Source organism: Diceros bicornis, chromosome 15 (genome assembly GCF_020826845.1).
Source record: "Diceros bicornis minor isolate mBicDic1 chromosome 15, mDicBic1.mat.cur, whole genome shotgun sequence".
Taxonomy (NCBI): Eukaryota; Metazoa; Chordata; class Mammalia; order Perissodactyla; family Rhinocerotidae; genus Diceros; species Diceros bicornis.
Genome location: NC_080754.1, coordinates 6,760,317 through 6,777,344, shown reverse-complemented (window position 1 = coordinate 6,777,344; position 17,028 = coordinate 6,760,317). Strand labels below are relative to the sequence as shown.

At 38.4% G+C, this 17,028-nt stretch overlaps 1 protein-coding gene across 1 annotated transcript in view; it reads right to left on the bottom strand.

The window, feature by feature from the left end:
- Positions 1-16,810, bottom strand: part of ZPLD1 (zona pellucida like domain containing 1) — a 74,591-nt gene extending 57,781 nt beyond the window's left edge. The window contains exon 1 of the mRNA XM_058555524.1: positions 16,681-16,810. The gene's annotated coding sequence lies outside the window, so the exon portion shown is untranslated. The remainder of the gene's footprint in view (positions 1-16,680) is intronic.
- Between the last annotated feature and the right edge of the window lie 218 nt (positions 16,811-17,028).

Genomic DNA, 17,028 nt, shown 5'->3' with positions numbered 1-17,028 from the left:
TTGAAAAAAGTCAAAAGCAAAATAACATTTCATCAAAATGAAAAATTATATGAAATTCACATTTCAGTGTCTATAAATGAAACATTATTGAAACACAACTATGCTCATTTGTGCACGTATTTTCTATAGCTGGTTTTGAGCTACACTGGCAGATCTGAGTAGTCAGGACAGAGACCCACAAAGACTGAAATATTTGCTATGTGGCCTTTTGCAGAAAAGTTGGCTGACTCTGCTTTAAATAATTAGTGACTCTACACACACACAACATATAAATCCAGGGGATGGGACACGATATATTTCTAATGGGAATTCTTTCAGATAATATCATTTTATTATTTTCTCATTAATATATATTTTTTGTAAGCCTTGGTAAAGGCCATTGGTCATTAGCAATAAAATACTTACCATCATGTTCATTCAATATTTGGAAAAGTATTATTGAACTGATCAAATTTACTTTTAAAGGTGTACTTTTTTTTACCTCATCACTGAAGTCCTGAGAGTTTGGAATTCCTATAATTCTGCTCTTGAAATCAACTTAGATATCTCAAAATCAGCAAAGACTCTGAATCCGTAAAACTCAGCCTAAGCGTGACTGTATCACGTCTTGGTAAAGCTGTTACGCCTGGCTTCCAGCTTCACCGTTTTGTAATGAAGACAAAGCACAGCAAACCAGATCCAGCTTAATTTATAGTCTTGACCCAGTTTGCATTCTATCTTAAAAACGGGGGAAGAAAGCACAAATTTGATAAATTAACCAAAAAATTTAATTCCTTGCAAGCAAACGTTGCTGATACAAAAGATTATCATTCTCTACTAATGGACTTAATGCTATCCAAGCTATTGAAAAAGCTACAAAAGCATAAATCTTCAGTATTCACTGTTTGATGCCATAACTGAATAGATTATAGTCTGAGCATCTGCCCATGAGCATCTGCCCATGGTTCAAAAGTTACCTTTAAAATAAGATTTCCTAGCAGAAAAATATGATTATTTATTACCTCTTCATCATTATCATAGCCAGTCTTTAAAGGGGGGGGGGAAGCTTTAAATATCTTGAAAATAATGTAGAATTTGCTGCGATATCTAACATGATCTTGTTATTATATTATGCGGCTGTTAACAATAACGATGACTATATTTTATTTTGGGGACGTTTCTGAAAATCTCTAAAATGAAAGTACATGCAGCATATTCCTGGATTTTTATATCTAGCTAAGTATTATAATAGTAAAGAAAAATCAAAAATCACTTAGGGACATTAAAAAATATATAACTAGAAGAAATGGTTCAAATAATAGTTCTGATATGTGTCTCAAAAGATAAAGCTAGTGACTGAAAAATGAAATAATAAAGAGATATTTTCTATTCTGAATTAAAAGAAATACTAGGTTTTTAACTAAATTCAATCCCTTTGTTTTTGCTATCACGTTTACTTAAACTGACAGTTTAAAATTGTGTTTTCTTTGGCTCCAAAAAATGAATTATAAGAAGCCAATTCAGAGTAGCAGAACAAATAATGTCATACTCCTGAAAACCAAAAAGATTATTATCTCAAACACATGAAGCTGAGAAGTGAAGCCTCTTCCTTAACATCAACAACAGCTGGTTTTACCAAAGGCAAGCTTGGGATGGAGGGAGACTTAGCGATCACCCAAGAAATGGAAATCCCAGTGTTTCCTCTAAGTCGTGGATGACTTCTCCCAGGTTATGTGAGATTCTATGTCAGTTCCAACAATACTAGGCTAATCATTAAAGCAATTTTCATTTAAAAGAAAATCAAACCATAGTTATTTTCAGTTATCATATCATCTTTGTAATTAGAGATGATGCCACCCATATTCGGCCAGCTTCTCTAGTATAATGGAATCCTGATAAGAAATCTCAAATATAAATTGTCTGTTTGCTTCCATTAATGGAACATCTGTGGGCCACAGCCAACTGGCAGTGGACTGTGGACGGAACCTAAGTCTGAAACACAATGGTGTGGGGAATCCTGCGCAAATTTTGACCTTAAACTCTAACCTCAAAATTGAAGAAGCTGCCAAAAGGGTCAGTCCCTTCTCCAAATCTAATCAAAACATTAGGGATGGGACTGCAGTTCACAAAATAAAATTTTGTTTCTACCTTTCTGCACCCAAGTGTGGGAAGATGTCTTTCACTTTCTTTTGCTATAGTTAAGATACTTCCTAGCCCAATCCTAAATCATCACTGGACCCACACCACCAGAAGAGTTTTGCTGGAGGTTGCCTTGTACCATAAAAACATGATTAAATTAAAATGAGTTTTCTGTGCTTGCTAAAAAGGCAGCATTTGCAGACACTTTAGGTGGCTTCGGTGCTGGGCACTTACCTAAGTCCCTGGTCCTGTGGAGTCAGCTGTCCTCCATGTGTCTGGTTCTGCCGCATGTGACTGAGTGTTCAAACCCCTGGCCTTACCAAACTGTTTCAGCAAAGATTCAATCCTTCAAATGAGAGAAGAGTTGCTCATTATGAGAAGTGTTTAAAAAAAAAAAAAAGAACCCTGGATTTTAGACAAGCAAATGCTCCACAGGTCTCAGAAGGTTTGCAAGACCAATCATCACCAACATGAAACTCGAGCTCATCTTTACAGACCTTTGTTTCCTTCCAACTACATCTCTTTCAATTTTCGTTTCATTCTTTTACTCTTTTTTCCAATCTGCTTTTGATCTTCTATTTTATACCATGCAGAAGTCTTGAGTGGTATGTGTGAAGCGAGCCCTCGTCAGCCTGATGAGGAAAAGCCTGCTGGTCTAGAAAAAAATCATAAAGTAAGAAACAAGGCCTGAGATTGGATTGGGAGTGAATCTGCACAGTTATCAATGTCCTGTTGTACTTCGTGAAAGATGCCTGGTCCTTTCAATACTGCATTTCATGTAGCGATGAAAATGGGATATGGAATATCATCGTGAAAACTGGTTTGAGTGGGATAATGATGACTAAGGGGCCATCAATGAAAACACCCAACAGGACCCAATTGTGAAGAGTGACCTGGATGCTGAACCTGCTCCATAATCTCTGCTTTTGTCTAGGGGCCTCCAAACAACTCTCACTCCACCAACCTTTGGAGCTTGGACCCAATTTGGACGTGATCTAAGCATTCCACCCCAATAGCTCTTATGATTTCCCACTGGAAAGAAAAGTGGGAAGCTGGGATCTGGGAAAAGCTTTTCAAGATACTTTGACGGTAGTAAAGCCTTATGCACTACTGTGCTTAGGGATGACCGTGTGGAAGATTGAAGCCCATTGTCTAGATTTATATTACTCCATCGGCTGTATCATAATAATGGCTATTCTGAAAAAGCACATTGCTTTAGCAGCAATACCACAGGCATATATCTTTATAAAATTTCATTTTATCCAACTAGCTCAGGATATTTTAACATTTACTTTCTCAATTACTTCTGTGACAGGGGTATGTTGCCTGTGGCTACTGTGAACTGAGATTAAAATCCACGAGCTCAGCCTTTTAAGATTTCTAGTCACTCCCCTGAACCAAACTCTCTCCCTAAATGGTAAGTGAGTTTAAAGCTAATCTAACTACTAAAATAATAATAGCCAGAGGCTATGCACGGTAACTTCTATCTCCTGTTTAGTGTTGAGAGAGAGTTTGGGGTTTTCTACACCAAACAAAACCAGGTTCATGTTTTTCAAGGAAGTGTCAGCTCCATAAACCTGTATATTTATAATACCATTCTACTCATGAGTAAATATGAGATACATGAATCTACCGATTTTTTGAACACCATTAATATAAATTTCCTTGTATTTTCATGGTTTAGAACTCATTAAAAACATAAAAACAATTCCAGGAACCCTCTTTTAGGTCTTCCTAATTATGTTGACAGGAACTGCAGCTTTTCCAATTCTCCAGAGGCGGTTTTACTCTATAATGAGGCTTTTGAGCTAGATGTTTTCACATGATGTTTCAGGTTTTACTTTGAATGTATATCTGCCATGTCCTCTACCATTTTAAATGCTAAAATGAAAATGCAACAGGTTCAAGTAGCAATTAATAAATTCTGTCATTTATAGAAAAAATCAGTAGCTTCCATCCTATGAGAAAACAAGCATTTCATAAATATTGAATACCACTACCCACATACCCTACAAGTTGGTTAGCTAAAAAGACAGTAATTCCATTAGAGGCTTTCGGCAAGGAAAAGATAAAATAGTAGAGATAAAGTAGCTGACATTATTTGTTACTATTTTACTTTTAAAATGTAGTGAACAGCAATGTCATACATTCCAAACTTCCAAGGGAAAATTTTGCCAGTTACTGAAAACACTGGGCCCTTTATTAAGGAGATTTCTTGTTGTACAGCTGTGTGACTTGGCTGAATATTTGATTAGTTGTACATGCAGCATATGCTTGTATCAGAATAATTTTAGCCATATAAAATATTCATCAGTATCTGATAGCACCAGAAATGGAAATCTGAACAGTTATCCTGTCCAGAAAAGGATTTAATGTTTCATAATCAGAAGAAAGGTGACCAATGTCTTTCAGTTCTTAAAGAAGGCTGAATTTAGACAAGGAAGGTACTCTGACTAGTAACCGCTTCCTTAAAACTAGATGGTTCATTCTCAACTTCCTTTAAAAATCATATAACTAAACCCTCAATGACTGAATTGCTCCGGCTAGAAATTGAAAGTAAAAATCTCTCCTTGTCACATAAAGCTATAATAAAGCCTAGTTAATAAGTGAGTACTTTGGGATCTTGCTTACAGGAGAGTTACATTCTTTTTATCATTTAATGTAGTATCTTTTCAATATGGGACGTGAAGGTGAGATTTCGTCTTTCCTTTATTAGAGTCAAACCAAGAGGGATGAAACCGACACTCAGCAGCCTTTGGTGTAATGGGTAAGGGACGAAGGCTGATTTCCACTGTCGTCTCACAGAATGATTTCTCAGTCAGGGAACTGCCCCCAGGCTGTCCTTGCCCTCTCCTCGCTGTGTTCGCTTTCCTCCCGGATGATTCCATCTCATCCAGTTTTATAGCACCTGTCATTTTCTAACATACTATGCAACTTATAGGTCTTCTCACTCTTGACATACACCTGAAGGTAATCCCTCTGTGGGGTCTCCTTGTTCCCTAATGCGTCCCTAGTACCCAGAAGAATGCCTGGCATAGAAAAGGCAGTCGATAATATATTTTGAATAAACGGATGAAAAAAGACAGTAAGGGATTACAAAAGATGGATACAACTATTACAATTTGAAAGGGGAAATATGTTTTTCTCAAGGTTAAGGGAAAATGTAGGTAGTTTTCTTTTAAAGCAAAGTTTTAGCTTCACACCAAAGAATTGTATTATAAAATAAATACAAGAACTTGGTATTCTTGTATTTAGGTATCTAAACCTCTATGCTCGATGAAGTTTTTACCATCCAAATGTTTAGCCTCACTTTCTTTTCCTTTTTTGTTTTAAAATGGACCGGAACTCAACACTATAAAGAAAGTCACAAAATATATGTACCTTTATTTTTAATTTTGCTTGGAATAATCAATTAATCCAGCAGCCAGAAAATAGCTTGCAGTATCCTAGATCCTCCCCTACCAATTTACTTTACTTTTCATTTTCAGCTGGCATGAGGGCATTTCCCGGATGCAGCCTAAGGGCTTTCTTACTGCAGAGCTGAATTGTAGAAGAGCTGTGGTTTTTTCAGGTGCTCACAAAATCAGTTGTAGCCCCTGTATTCTTATACACAAATAAATTGGCTCTACATCCTAATGGGATTTCAGGCCACACAGCATTGTAGACAAATTATAAAAACAGATTCAACCACATTCGAAAGAAGACCCAAACAAGCTTTATACGTAAGTGCAATCGATTTCCCAGCTCAACAAGTAATGTAACCAAATATTTCTAATCTCAAGAGTCTAAAAGCCAAATAAATTACCCTTACTTCTTGATCAGCACAAATTGTTAGTTGATAAGTTGGCAAGTAGCTACAAAGCTAGTTTTATTGTAAAGTTTTATTACATTGAATATACTATTGTACCACAAAAAAGGGAAAATGCTATTAAAGGAATGCTTAATTTACTACTTTAAGACCATCATTGGAAATACTGATATATTGTTGCTTATATATTACATGATCCTTAAAACCTCTGTTTGTTTTTTCAGGTATTTTTAAGGATTCCTCTTATATGCGAGATTTACTGATGTATTCTAGATGTTTTCAATGAAGAATTCATGGTGATTACAGTATTTATAGTACTATAGTAGTTATTTATTTACAGAGGATCAATTCCAGGAACTAGCTTTACTAGGTATCTGACATTGAACAACTTTAAGAAAGCTTTTAAATCATCTCTAGATTTATAAGGCATTTCCTTGTTTCTTGGATTACTTAAGCACACCCATTTCTGGAAATGCCTAATCAAAAGCATTAAATTTAAAATAATTGTAAATTGGAGTACTGATGGCTATAAAAGTGCAATTATTGTATCAGTTCACCAATACAGCCCAATTTGCCAATAAAAGCACTGAAATTGTGGTTTGTATTTCCAGCAAACCTTTGTTGAAAGCCACAAATTGGATAATGGTAGGAAAAATTGTTCTCATCATTTCTCTATTGTCATAATAAAGTGAGCCCATTCCTTTTAAAACCAAGGGTTCTAAGAAGTTTCTAAGCCAGAAACGTAGGCTAACGCAATAGTTTCAATACACATTCTAGAATGGTGGGAGTTTGTCCCGAACTCCTTGGTTAAATTGAGCATCACCTCTCTTCCAGAACAGGAAACAAACTTCAAGGACTTCAAGGGCTGGAAGGTAATGTAAATAAGAGATGTGAGCCACCTGTGGACATATGGAGACATCAAGCGAGTAGTCGGAACTGTGTCCAATTAGAGAGCTCAACGCTGGCCTAAAGGCAGTTATGGCTACACTCTTTCAGGAGATTGCCATGCAGGAATGCGTTACGCAACATTGCCGGAAATTCCAATTTTTCAAGAAAAGAGCAGATTAAGGTTTTTATTTGCAACCACTTGAATTTTATACGCTGTGTCATGTTTTTAAAACATTTACACATATTTGGACTGGATTAAACTTTTGAGCTACAGTTTGCCACCTTGTCTAGAAGTCTGAAAATTCAATGGTATTTTCTTACTGGAAAAAAATGAGATAGTTTCCTGCTAAAATCTTGTTCTTTTTAGACAGTACTGCCCAATTAGCCAGTAGTGACATTCTCCTGAGTCACAAAGGAATTTTCTATGCCCATTTATACATTCATTATACTGAATGTCCATGAGGCCCAACATCTCAGTTTCATGCATATATCTTTGTCATATAAAAAAATACCACTTTTAAGCCCAAATGTACCATCTTGATATTAGTTTTATTATAATTGTTTCGAAGTAGGTTCGTCATAACATCATAGTTACTTTTTGACACATTCAGGACAGTATTCGGTGTCATTATCCTAATAAAACAGAGGATAAGAGATGAAGAACAAAATTAACGTTTTCTAGTATTTTAAACCTATGGCTTTGACCTATAAAAATGTATCAGTTATGGATGAAACTGCGATGCATATGGAAAAATATTCACTCCCTAAACTTTTCCTCATGAATGAAGCATATTAATCAATTTTTCTCCATCACCATTTAAAAGTTTCTGGGGTCGGCCCAGTGGCGCAAGCAGTTAAGTGCACGCACTGCACGGCGCGGTCCAGGGTTCACCAGTTTGGACCCCAGGCACACACCTACGCACCACTTGTTAAGCCAAGCTGTGGCAGCGTCCCATATAAAGTAGAGGAAGATGGGCATGGATGTTAGCCCAGGGCCAGTCTTCCTCAGCAAAAAACAGGACAATTGGCATCGGATGTTAGCTCAGGGCTGGTCCTCCTCACCAAAAAAAAAAAAAAAAAAGTTTCTACCTTCTAACCTCCCTCTCCATATAGCCAACATTTAATATAACAATGAGAGTATATCTATATCTATATCTATATCTATATCTATATCTATATCTATATCTATATCTATATCTATATCTATATAGACATGGGGGGAGAGAGAGAGAGAGAGATGTATCTTGTTGGTTCTGTTTCTTTGGATAACCCTGACTAATACAGCAAGCTAATTTTATACATGTTGCTGTTAAACTCCATCTCCCCATCTTATAACTTTATGGATTTTTTCTTTTTATTTATTTTCTTTTTACGTTTTTTATTTTTTATTTTCTATTTATCTTTTTATTTATTTTCTTTTATTCTTTTATTTGTCTGTACCCAAAACGAAGGAATTTATATTTATTCACAATAAACTTCATCTTACTGAGTTAACTCATTATTCCTGGCTGAATGATTCTTTTGGAGGCTTGATTCTGATCTCCCACGTATTCACTGTCTGCCAGATTTATGTCAAATACAGAGGATAGAATCATACCTGCTTCATCAAGGCTAGTTTTTGAAGTCAGATCAATGTAAGAGCAATTTGACTTTCTTAGGGAATGCTCTACACCAGCCATAGCCAATGTGAGTGTTGGAGTATTTTTATTGTTTTTCCTGAGTGTAAAAATCTACCATAATAGGCCTTTTGAATCATATTAGACAAATTATAATGCTCAAGCTGAATGACACAGTTTATTCTTACCTAGCTCATTAACTTCTCAGAAGAGACAAAACCCTTTGAATGAATAATCCCAGATGAGTATTGAATTGAGCATGTACCCCAAGGGAATTTAGGCCATCTGTTAATTTTGCTGAGCAGAGGCTCTCCTTTAGTACTCTCAGCTTTGGAGAAACGGAATCCAATTTGCCTCCAGGCCCCATCTTTTCAGCCTACCATTAAATACTTTGTCTATCTAAAACAAACTTTTGTAACCACTGCGTGTTATTTGAAACCCAATGTTTTTCTTTCCCACAATGAACATAGATGGGTATATTAAGGACACTGAAAAAGTATTTTGCAAGTAGACACAATTCTTTCTTAGGATCTGGTGTCCTTTAAAAATTGTTTCCTGAAATATTTGTTAAGCTTTATGTAAACAATTATCAGGTCAAATAATTCTTTCCATTTTGCACAGTAAATATTTTGGAAGGTAACCGTCATTGCATCTTGAAATGTGACGGAAATCTACTGTTATTCTTATCTGACCATCCTTCCCATCCCTCTACCTTTTTTCTGAACACAGGCCTGTGTAGCAAGCCTTTCATGAACAAGGAAGCCGTTCAGGACTTAGAGGCCTGGGCCAATTTCCACTCAACAGGTTTCCCATGCCCTGGTAGGTGCCAGACAGCAGGTCTTGTGTTTCCCCAAAAGAATTCTTAATAGAGACGGGATGAAACTGTAAGTGGCTTTCTGGTTTCCCCACTTCTGCAGTCCAGCGTCAGGCTGCTGAAAGGCCGCTTCATTGGTACCATCAGGAGCCCAACAGGCTTTAGACACTGAGCGAGCGATGTAATGATGCGCGTGTGCGGATGAAACAGCGGAGCAGCTAGCAATCTGTTGCGTTAAAAGCACATACACATTTTTGAGCATCTCTTCATTTTTTGAAAACAACTCTCTGTAGTTTCAAGTCTAAATAAGGTATGTGAGATAAAAATTATTATTATTGTAGTAATTGTATAGTAACAGAAAGACAAAAGTAAAGAAATGCATGCATTTGCCTAATACTGATTCTCAACTCCACTCAAAGCAAATATTTACTCGTCATCTGACTCTAAAAAGTAAAACGTCCTCAGGGTGGGAATGCACCTATAAATGTCCAGTCTATAAATGCCAAAAGCTAGGTTGCAGCAATGGCTCCACAGACTCATGTTCAATCAGATCAATATACAATCAAGACGAAAGAGAAAACATAACTCACTCTGAATGGGGCGCTCTCCAAATGATCAAACATGAAATTAAACAGGAGAGAAAACACTAAAACGATTGCTTTTCTGAACATAATCAGTCATCTGGAAAATGAGTTTTATACAGCTATAATGAGTTCCCAAGAATAATTTGTGCAAAGTCCAATCGATGGTGTTGGGCTTCTGTAAACCTTGCCTAGTGCCATCTTGGTGGCGATTTTTTGTCCTGAGCATTGGCCAGCATTGCCTGTGCCCTCTGAGGCATGGGACTGCTGAATATCCCATTGGAACCACAGGATCATGCAAGGTTATCTGTGAAAATTTACTTGACTTGGACCCACAGGTGGGCTCTCACTTTGAAATTAAGAAAGAGCATCACTGGAATTAACAGCTTTGGTAGAGTCAGTTTATAATCCCTACTTCAGCAAGACGTGCAAATTCCATAGGCAAGGGTTATTTACTGATATTCATCCTAAGAGGTTTTCCTTCTTCTCAAGGAGGTGTGCCTTCCTCCAGTTTTAAGAAATACAAGCCAGAAAGATTCAGAAGGGTCAAGATACTCCATATACTCTGTAGAACTGAAATTAGGGGATAAAATGAATATCTTTGATAGATTAACGTTTTTAAATTAATTTTATTTGTACAATTCCTATATCACAAGGGTAATATTCTGGCTAGTGATAGATGTGGGTCTGTTTTTGTCAATAGCCATATATTCTGTTTATTGAGGAGGATCCCCAAGGTCCATTGTACTAGATATTTAGAAAATCTCTTAAGGATCAAATACATTTTTTCCTCAAGCTCACTGTGTTATTACATTTGTTTATTTTTTTCAGTCGTGGATGAAGTAGGTGGTTTCCACCTACTTCTAAACTGACTTAAGTGATATTACAAGGAAGAAGAATAGATATAATAAAGCTATTACGAAAAATTGAAAGGACAAGAGTCAAACGGAAAGAGGGATTTTGTTGAAGAGTCTATAAAGGAGCTTTGACTAAAATATGAACAGTATCTTCAACAGCAACTTTACAGAAAATGAAGCACACAGACATCCTTTTTTATACTATTTCTTATCACTGCTCTCAAAAAAAAAAGAGTTGAGAAGAAAAGGTGAAGTGATAGGAATTTTTTCTTTCCTGTAAGTGTCTCAATCATCTTCTGAGAATTTTTCTTTCTCTCAAGTCTTAGCTCTCACTCTCTACAGAAATCATCCCTGTGCCAGACATTGTTAATTGCCCTCCTAATATCTATTCACTCCATCTCCCTTACTAATAGGACATGAATTAATTTAGTGGGTAATGTTTCCGTTTTAAAATACTTGGCCTTCGACACTCCCATGAATCTGAAGATGGGCATGTGACCCAGTTCTGGGAAAACTGTAAGCAGCAGTTAGGGTTGGGCTTTTCAGGGTGTTATGGTCTTCCTGACAAACCAGGTGAACCTGCTCCACATAGCTCTTGCCTTTTTCCTTTTCTTCCTTCCTAGAATGGAAAAGTGGTGTTTAGAAGGGCAATAGCTTTTTTTGTAAATATGAGGAGACAACCTTACACTAAGGATGATGACGCTGAAAGCTACGGGGAGGCTAGGATCTCGATGTTATCGTGTCACCACAACAACCCTGGACTACCGTCTGCCTCCAGACTCTGTGTTATGTGAAAAATAAGATAAATCAAATAAAACACTTAACGGAGTTTCTGCGACATACAGCTGCGTACAACGTTAACTCCTAGAATTCCTTTATGTGACCCTGCCGCTCTGGTTCGGGTGCTCCTCCTTGTCTCCATGGCATCTCCTACGATCCCAAACACAGTATTTTCTGTCCCTCACGGCAAGATAAATTTCAAGAAGACAGAGATCATGTCAATTGCTCAATCAACGATGTGCCCAGAACCTTGCACGTGTCTACACAGCACAAACAATACCTTTGTGGAATGTGGGAATAATGAAGAAATGATTGAACTAGTACAACACCCACCTCTCTCTAGATCTACTACTAGCACCATAGTCTGGAATTCCTCTTTTTTTTCACCTAGACTATTGCAGTAGCTTCCTCATGGTTCTGCCTGTGTCCTCCTTCCCTGGCTTCCCGTTACATTTAGAATAAAATCCAAATCCTTTACACGGTCCGTGAGGCCTGTACCGTCTGGCTGCTCCCTGCTGCTCTGCATCCATCTCCTTCCACTCTCTTCAGTGTGCTCCAGCCACAATGGCTTTCTGTTTACTGAAACATTCCAAGTTCATTCTCACCTTACGAACTTTGTGCTAGGTGTTCCATTTCCACAGATTTTCGCACGGCTGTCTCTTTTTTGCCTTTCCAGTCTCAGCTTAGATCACTTCCTCAGAGAGGTACAGCTGACAATTCGATCTAAAGGACCTCATCAAGCCTCCAATCCCATAACCCTCTTGTGGGGCTGTAGAGAAAATATTTTTGTTTCCACACAGTTAGGGCTTTCTGAGAAAACTTTGCTGAAACTTGGAACCCGGGCTAACATGCAATCCTTAGTGACTGAATAAAAATTGGGAACTCCAGAGAGATTTGCCTTTCCAGAAGTACCTGTTTACATTGCAAGGGGAGATGAAACACAGGACCGTGGAGACATTCTAAAAGGTCAAGATCCAGGATCCTTCCCTTTCCTTTTCTGAGGAAACTCTCAAAAGAAGAAGGAAGACATTGCCTCTCTCTCCTATATAAGTGTCTAGATTCATTTTCTGGGGGGAAAAGAGATTTACTCACTTACAGTACTGACCCAGGATGTGGAGAGTGATATCTGGCTTTCACTGTATCGCCACGGAAGGAGGACACTGTAGCACCAGGCTCCGGCACATTCTTATTTGCTATAAATAAGTAATAGCAAACATTCTCTGCTCCAGAAACCTCATGTTGGCATTCAGGTTAATATTAACAAATATAGCTTTTTTTTGTGTGTGTGTGAGGAGATCAGCCCTGTACTAACCTCTGCCAATCCTCCTTTTTTTTTGCTAAGGAAGACTGGCCCTTGGCTAACATCCGTGCCCATCTTCCTCCACTTTATATGGGATGCCGCCACAGCATGGCTTGCCAAGCAGTGCGTCGGTGCGTGCCCGGGATCCGAACCGGCGAACCCCGGGCCGCCGCAGCACAGCACGCACTTAACTGCTTGCGCCACTGGGCCAGCCCCCAAACATAGTATTAAAAACCTAATATCTCCTTTATTTTTTATAGTTCCTATCATCTGGTACTGGGTACCTGCATCACTCTATAGTGGTCCATGAGTCCGGAGTCTGCCATGTTTATGACTCGTGTCTAAAGAGCTGCTAGTAGGAAATCAATAAATACTAGCTGAATACTAGTTGAATAAATAAATCAATCACTGAAATGACAATTTTTTGGAGAACTGGATTGTATAGCTTTCTACTGATTTGGCTTAAAGCAGAGGGGAGATTATAAATTTTGGAAAGTGATTGTTTTATCTCAGATGGCCTCCTAAGGATAGTATATGTAACACGTATTTGAAAATTAAGATTTTTAAAAATGCCTGTAAGGAAGACATTTTGGTTTTTTAATATACTGATTTCCTTATGACTTAAGTATTAGCTGTATAGTAAATGAGATTTATATTTTATATAAATATTGAATAATTTATCTGTATTCCTGCCCAGCTGCAAAGGAATTGAGTTGAGCAGGACCAAGACTTCTCTCAAAAAGCAGTTTTAGTTCTTCCCAAAGGTCTGAACAAGAACACAATGAAATCCTCGGAGTTCTGCATCCTACGTTAACTGGAAAACTGTAACAGACTGTAATTTAGTAATTCTCAATATTTTTGAGTATCTATCACATGGGAGCTGACAACAATTTATACTTGAGGAGGACTACACCTTAACGGCATTCAAGATGAGTTATTCCCAAAATACACTCCAGAGATCCTGCAGAGTAGACGTGTTAAGCATCATCCACTTGGAGATTGAGAAATATCTTCAAAAAATGGTAATTTTCCTTTTGGTGGAGTTGATATTGAGCTCTTACTTCTGAGAACATTTGCACAATTTGTTCCAGCTGATCATCTCATTATAGAAAACAAACAAACATATTGACATCATAAATATTTGCTAAATGTAATTCTTAAGGATTTCACTCACAGAGAAAGATGAACTTTGACTCATGGTGGTAGATTAGAGAATGGCTGGAATTAATTAGCCATTCTCCTTAAACATTAAAAATTTTAAACTATGGTTTATGATAATAATCATTTCTTCTTTAAGATCTGCTGAATGTAGCATATATATTTTTAAATTCTATCATAACAAGTGAGTCAAAGTTATATAAAATTTGAAGAGAATGTAAGCAAAATTAAACCTCAGAGAGCAAAGCTAACCTAACCAACATATTTGATCAACCATTTAGAGAGGTATCCATTCTAAAAGGTTATTTACAAATGTGTTGCTACTGTGGATAAGGGTGTCCAGACTAAAATCCCACTGGGAGGATATCAACTAAATATAACTGATAGAAGATAAGCTGTATGATTGGACGTTATAAAGTTGCAACACCCAATGCCTTCAGAAGGGTAAAATCTGGGTAAACAAGAGTTGAGAAGTAAACATTGTGTAGTGTGTCTCTAGCATACTCCATAGAAGAGGGCGCCCTGATTGGCAGGTGTGAGCTTCTAGCCTTCTCAGAAGGTATATTGCTGTAGTAAAGTGTGCATGCCCATCTATTAACATTGTTTCTAAAGATCATCTAAATACTTTTTGTCTGAGTTTTCTTAAAATCATCTGTTTTCTTAAAATCATCTGATTTCCCAAACAGATATCACTTCTGAGAAGAAAATGTGCTGATCCTCCAACATCAGTATTTCCAACGATTTATAAATTCAAAGAATTAATTTGTGAGGCTCTTGCAGTTTGCTAGGCATGAATCAGTCTTCCAGAAGCTAATACCTACAGAGAAAGATAAAATCAAGTTCCTGAACCTACAAAACCGAGAAATAAGATTTAGAACCATAGTGATACCATAACTATCACTACATTATACATTATACCTATAATTATACAGTATGTATTTTATACATTATACCATATACAAAGCAATACGGAAAGGGTGATGCTCTTGCTAATTCCTAATCCTTGCAAAGAAAGATGTTTATGAAGGCCTGAGGCGAGGGCTGGATACATAATTTGCAGGGCTCAGTGCAAAACGAAAACGTGGACTCCTTGTTCAAAGGTAGGGAAAAAGTCATTTCTGTTCTTCTGCTGTCTCTCAACCTGTCATGGTGATTTTTATGTGCTTTTGATGTCATGCTCCCTCGGGAATGAGACTCCCTGCTGGTCAGGTGCAGACTCTCACAAGTGCCCTCTCCACACACATGCCTAGGTGCCCACTGGGGACAGAGGGCTGCAGAAGTCACAGGGTATAGGCAGGGGAGTGGGCTGCAGGACACCCAACCAGGGGAGGTAGGGAGGTGACAGGAGGCAGGACCATGTGTGAGTAGAGGCTCCAAGACCCCAGGGCATGCTTCATCCAAAATTATCCAGTGGGATAATTACAAAAAACTACAAAATACAAATTTAAAGATAAAATCTTTAAGAATTTCAAGATGACCACATTGTATTGAACCCTAAACATCGGGCCCTGTGCTATCACCCTAGTCACATGCACGAACCCGGCCCTTCCTAAGGCAGAAGTAGTTACAGTCTCCTGTCCAGGCCCTGGCCCTGACTTCCTCTGTCTCATCTGTTTCTGTCATCCATGGGCTGTTCTGGTTGCTTTCGGGTCTCCGGGCTGATGTGGTCTTTGCAGAGAACCCTAAGCTTTGCTGTCTGCCATTGCTCTGTACCCACTTGCCCTCAACTGTATCCATATTGCTCTTGCTACAGAAATTTATGTTCCTAATCACTATGCACAAATTCCCACAGCACACCAACAGTAGAAGGTACGGCACTCCTCCAAAACTCCCTTAGAATGCTAATGCTTCTTTCTAGTCATGCCAGTGCAGGAGCGGAGAGTTTGAGAGACCTCTACGACTTAACTCAGGTCCAGGCTCAGAGCAGCTTAAAAGAAATAGCCCCATGACTCAAATATCCTCTCCTCTATGTGAAGCTCTTATCTCTGACTATAAAAGATGTCAACAAGATGGACAAACCTGCCACTTCCTGATCATGTTGGGGATGTGCATTTGAAGAGTTCTATGAGTTACAGTGAACTGTGAGTGTGAGAGGCCTGGTCTGAGGGGCCAGGGGGTCTTCTGTCTTGAGCACCTCTTCACTAAAACACAAAGTCTAACAGATCAAGTTACTAATTAGTCCAAGCATGACCTTGGACAGTCACTTCATCTCTCTCTCATTCTTCATCCGTCAAAAACCAAAATGTTCAAATTAAGGTTCTTAGGATCCTAATTGGTTTCAAAAGTGTTAAATTTCATGAGAGGAAATAGAAAGGAAAGAAGAAATGTAACCAAAAAGGCTCTTTCCAAATAAATCTGAAAATATATCTTTTCAATATATCCTTTTTCACTTCTAGCCTGACACGGATTCCCTAACGTGTCAGGTCAGGTCCTCCAGGAAGCAGATGCTGAGACAGAGTTAGAAGTGCAAGAGGTCCACTGAGGATGGGGGTCAGAGGTGGGCAGTGCCTGTGAAAGACAAGAAAAGAGGAAGCAGAGGTGAGCAGGAAATGCTTTCAGACACAACACAGATCCAACAGTCATAAAAGGAAAGGAAGGAGAAGGCAGAAATGGGGGGAGACAGCCTCAGAGCGCTGCAAACCTGAAAACGTCTCAGGGAGCTCGGTGGGGAGCTCAGAGCAAAGACAGCCCCTTGGAGAGCTCCCACATTGGGCAGAGATGGGTGGCCGTTAGTACTCTCAGGCAGGGTCTGAGGGTTACCTGGGAAGACTGGCCTCAGATCCAACTCGAGGTGGTTCCTGAGGTGCTGCTGCTGGTGGTGGTCATCTAACTGTGGGTTCTTTCCTGAAGGGAGACCCCCGTGTACCACTCCACGAATGCCACACTTGAGCACGTCAATCCTAAAAGCAACACATGGGAGTTAGGAAACCAGGTGTTTTTGCCAGATCCCATCACAAACTTACATTTCTAGACTCAGTTCTAGTATTTTCAAGGTGAGGGGACAGTTGATCATCATTAATGAGTATCATATAATTAATGAGAATTAAAATAATTTTTTAAAAAGATGTGGAGAGGAGAATTTTAGAGCTGGAAGGAATCTTAATTATG